The sequence below is a fragment of the Mus pahari genome, unplaced genomic scaffold, assembly GCF_900095145.1.
Source record: "Mus pahari unplaced genomic scaffold, PAHARI_EIJ_v1.1 scaffold_5139_1, whole genome shotgun sequence".
Classification (NCBI taxonomy): domain Eukaryota; kingdom Metazoa; phylum Chordata; class Mammalia; order Rodentia; family Muridae; genus Mus; species Mus pahari.
This window is the reverse complement of record NW_018392936.1, coordinates 1291-6789: the sequence shown is the minus strand read 5'-3', so window position 1 is coordinate 6789 and position 5499 is coordinate 1291. Positions and strand designations below refer to the sequence as shown.

At 37.6% G+C, this 5499-nt stretch overlaps 1 pseudogene; it reads right to left on the bottom strand.

Annotated features, from left to right (window-relative positions):
* Positions 1 to 1152: 1152 nt before the first annotated feature.
* Positions 1153 to 4572, bottom strand: LOC110315260 (annotated as a pseudogene).
* Between the last annotated feature and the right edge of the window lie 927 nt (positions 4573 to 5499).

Here is a 5499-nt window from a genome sequence, read left to right as displayed (position 1 = left end):
ATCATTTGGAATGTCATTTTGTAGGATGCAGAATAAGTAAAGCATCTGTCTCCCATTCCATCATTCCAGAATTTTCTGAGTCCAGGACCCCAAAAAGAACTAACTGCACATGGAGGGCAATCTCTGAAAAACTTAGTTTCATGCAAATATAGTAGTTTTACCTATCCCTTCCATAACTACAATATAAATAGCATGTTGACATATCTACAAGCATTTTTCATTATATTCTGTTTTATTTTTTACTCTTTAATGCGTTTTTTGCACTCCACTAGTAATTCCTCACTCTTCTTCTTCATCCAACACCTTGTCACCCATCTCCAAGGATATATGCCTACCTCAACCAAACACAACCCTTCAAGTCCCTGGGTCTGCAAGTCTCTTAGGTCTTGGGTGTGTCTCTCTCACTGAGCCCATATCACAGAGTCTTATGCTGTATATGTGTTGGGGGCTTCATATCAGCTGGTGTGTGGTGCCTGGTTAGAGGCTCCATGTCTGAGAGACCTTGGTTGTCCAGGTTAGTTGAGACTGCTGGTCTTCCTATGGGTTGCCCTCCTCCTCTGCTTCTTCCATCAATTCTCAATTCATCCACAGGGACCTCCAGCTTCTGTCCACTGTTGGATATAATATATTGGTATTTGAGAAAAGAAAAGGAACAGTTCCTCCTAAGAGTATTGACCAATAGCTTGAAGAGCAGCTGAAAAAAAGGTAGTATTTGGTCATGTATGTACTCCAACTGGACATCAGAAAATAATATGCTCTGATTTCATCTTTGTTGGTTATTTAGTTTTTTAGTTTGTCTGATTGATTTTTTTGATTTGGTAGATGATATCTATATGTAATTCTGTCTGTTCTGGATCTAATTTTCTATACAAAGTCATGGATTCAACAGCCTTAACAAATTTTATTGGAAGTTACTGGGGGAGGGAGGAAAGCCCATGAAAGCAACATGATGAATAAAATTGTAATAATAATTTGAGAATTTTAGTTCTGTCAGAGGAAATGAAGCAAGTGAAGGAGTGCATGATTTTACGGACAGTGTATGCAAAATTGGCAGATGTGATACTTTTTGACATCACTAGTGAAACCAGTGTGAGTGATCCCAAAACGAGATACATGCACTATAACCATATATTTGGTAGGTATGTACCAACTTTACCTTTGAGAAAATTTCTGAAATATTTGTCCTGCTATATAATTTTCCCTAATCTTGTAGATAATATTTCTCTCTGGTTACATTAAAATGATATAGAGCTTGGGTGCAAAGATGCATCCAAGCATCCCTGCACTGAATGCCAAGATGGAGAAGATCTCCACAGCAACCATGACCTTACCCTTGGTGCTATTGTAGACAGGGAGGAAGGTGACTCAGACACTGCAGAACACTAGCATGCTGAAGCTCAAGAACTTGGCTTCATTGAATGTGTCAGGTAGATTCCTTGCCAAGAAAGCCACAGTGAAGCTTCCAAGTGCCAGGCAGGCCAAGTATCCGAGGACACAGTAGAATGCAGTAACTGAGCCTTTGTTGCACACAATGATGATGTGGCCATGCTGAGAGTGTTCATCCATATCAACAAAAGGAGGAGAAACTGCTAGCCAGATTGCACACAGAATAAATTGGAATAGGGGACATATTGGAATAATGGAGTTGGGTGTTCCTCATACCAGTAAGTTTCTCAACCTTCCTGGGTCTGTGACTTTGAAAGCCAGAACCACAGTGACTGTTTTGGCCAGAACTGTAGAAACAGCCACAGTGAATAAATTCCTAATGTGATTTGCTGTAAGACACAGGTGGTTAGGATGTTCAATGAAGAAAAAGGAGCACAGAAAACAGAACATGAGTGACATGAGCAATAGTTAGCTGAGGGTTCTGTTATTGGCCTTCATAATAGAGTATCATGGTGCTTCACAAAGACCCAAAGTACCACAGCTGTGAACGCAGAGAAACAGAAGGCCATTGAGGCAAGAGCCATCCCCAAGGGGTCTTCATAGCTTAGAAAGGTGACACCTTTCTGAATGTATTTGTTATGTTCTGTGTTGGCATACTGGTAATCAGGAAAATTCACACATTGATCCATATCTGATATCCAAAGAAAGTTTAGTTAGTGCTGCTTTTTAGAAATTTTTATTTAAATTTATTTCAAGTAAGTGTGTTGAAAGAAACTTTGTAATGCTGCCTTTGATGCTGAGAATGTAATGTGAAGGATATTGCTGAACAACATATATTTCAATTCATAATGTTAATAAAGATTTAAGGGAAATAAAACCAAGCAATTATTTCATTGTCTATTTAACTCTTGATTTACAATGTTATCAGAAAGCACAGATTTCCTAAGCCATTTTTTTTGGTTCTATGTTGATATCAAGTAGATTATTTAATTCAGAGAAGATATATTCATAAACCATAATGTGGTTGGGAATATTTTATAAATACATAACACTACACTGACTTTTTTTCTGAGATCACTGACTACTTGATGAATTTAATCCCTATGTCCCATTGAGACTCTGACTTCTACTGGGACAAGATCTGTAACAGCTACATGAGAATTCACTAGCTCAAACTCACTGACATACTTACAACACTAAATTGAACATGTTGGCTTTGAGTATGTGTATATATTTATATGTGTGTGTTCATGTAAAAGTAGCAATTACATTACTGAATTTAAGGGGTTCCTACCATAATTCACAAGAACAAGTTGGAGAATAAGAGGAAATATAAAGTTGACTTTTGAAAAGCAGAAAAAATTAAATATGTAAGTCCTATGATGTTTCCTCATCTGGCAATAATTAAACATAAGTTCTGACTATTGTTCATTAGATATACTAATATTAGAACTGATGGAAAAAACCTTTCAAAATACTTTGTAATAATAGATCCTTTATCTTGATTCCTTATTCATTTAGCACGCTGAACACTTTCATCCTTGCCTCATCTCCATTCTTATGAGACTCAGTGTCTATGCGTATACTCAGGGATGAAATCAGTATGGACAAACAGAATAAGCAATATAACAGAGGAATCCTGGAGCAAGAGTTGTAGCCCTGATGGTTTGTGTTAAGCAATAGTACCCCATTCTTAAATTGTAAACCCCAACATGGTTAAAGTATGAACTGTGAATGTAATTGCACTTGATTTTCATGTCATTTCAGAAAATGTTGATGTGCTCCCTTGGTTTTCCAGAATTCTTCTCTACAACAATGTATTTGTGTATAACTGTGATTTGATAAGTTGACTAAGAGCCTAAGAAGTTGGATTAGCTATAAATAGAATACTTTGCTCTACCAGAGAACCTGATTTCAAATCCCAGCACCCATGACAGCTATCTCACAAGTGCATGTAAATGTAACTACATGTATATTATATGCTCATATGTGAACCAGTACATGTGTTAACCAATCCACATATATAAGCAATTAATGTAATAAGATTTTATAGAATTTTTTTGGGTAAAATTTTGATGTAAATATTATTTCTCATTTGTTTTTTGACATCTAAACCAATTTCAGTGTACTTTGAAACTTATTTTCAGCCTAATGAATGTTGGAATGTATCACTTCAAAGATATTTTCTGAGTAGGATGCTTGGTTCCACTATATGTATCATGAGAATAAACCCAGATCGTAAGTCTTAGCAGCACATGATTTAACTGTTGATCCATCTCATAGGCATATCTCCTCAGAATTTTAATTCATTTTGTAGAATGAAAGGCAAAATAATTGAAAAGTTAGCCATAACTTTGTACATTTTGCAAACTCTAAATAATTTTCTTAATAATGAGTATGCTTTGTCATATACTAAATATCAGTCTCCTTGTATATTCCACATCATTGGTCAGCTTTCATCCCCTTCTCCCTGGATTCATATTAAATCTGGCTTTGAATATGCCCCTCTGAATATTACATACTTAGCATTTTCTTACAAATTTGCAAATACTTTTATGTTCTATATTAATCTTGCAGAGAATATGGGTTTTATACCTGGCCATCTTATGATCTACTCCAGTAGATTAGATATTCTATTCAGTTCTTCATGGGTTCCTATATGTACATAAAGAACATAATCATATTTAGGACAGATATATTCATGAAATATGACTAAATTAGTATTCTAAAAATTGTGATTAAAATCTAATATACATCTAGTCTTAGAATAGATTGATGATTTGGAAAATCTTGTCCAGAACACCTTCAAAGAGCAGTTATATTTTCTGAACTATCTCTTTATAATCTACCAGGAATTTGCAATGAGTCAACATGGGGTTTAAGGCACAAGGTATGTTTCTTTGTTTTTGCAAGATTTTTTTAAAGCTTTTTTATCTACAACTAGTAAATTAGAAAAGTGATATATTTGATATTTGCAGTTGTTTTTTAATTGGCTTCTTAATCCCAGTGTGGTACAAGAAGTATACATATCTGCAGGATTTATCAGAGCAGCGAATACTCACTTGTCTCATTAGAAATTTCATTTTCAGGGTAATGACTGCAGATACAACAGCAGGCTGCCATTCCCTCCTTCCAGAATCTTCTTAATCCAGGACTACAATCTGCTCTGCACACAGATGATGGCATCTGAGAAAAAAATTAGACACATGCTGATAATGAGTTTTAGACATTTCTTTTATGTTTTATATTAGCACATTAAGATTTCAATAAGCTGGCACTGTAGGGGAGAGGGTGGATTGGAGAGGTGTCACAGCTTCTGAGAAGGATCCCCTTTCTGGTTCCAGTCATCCAGTGCTGATCCCGCCCGAAGACTGTTGTCTGCCCAGGAGGAGTCTAAAGGCCTGAGCCAGAAGGTGAGCCATCTTAGCTCCGGTCCACTGCCGGTTAGAGGGCATCCTGGAGAAGTGACACAGCTTCTGGGCTCCAGTCTGGGCTGGCAAGAGTGTAGACCATAGAAGCTACACAGCTTCAGGACAGACAGAAGCAACCTAACTTCTGGGACAGACTCTATTTCGGGCTCCAGAAATTTGGGCACCTTCCTTTCCAGAGGAAATGTGGCCAACTGTGAGGGTTCTGTCTCCCAGAGAAGGTAAGAGAGTCATATTGTGTCCAGGATCCCTCAGTGCCTAAACTGTGTAGGTGAGTGAATAATCTGCAGAGGCAACACATCTTCTGGCACAGGCCCTGTTTTGGGTATATATCTTCAGCAAGGTGTCAGATCTGAATGCCAGCCCTCTGTGAACATTCCCTGCTAGAAAAGAGCATCCCTGAAGAGAGTAATCTGACCACTAAGACTCAGGAGAGAGCTGGACTCCCAGGACTGCTGACAGAGGCTACACAGGAGGAACAAGCTCCAACCATAGGCAACTATAACAACTAACTCCAGAGATCACCAGATGGTGAAAGGCAAACGTAGGAATCTTACTAACAGAAACCAAGACCACTAACATCATCAGAACCTAGCACTCCCACCTCAGTCAGTCCTGAATACATGAACACACCCGAAAAGCAAGAATCAGGTTTAAAAGCATACCTCATGATGCAGTTAGAGGA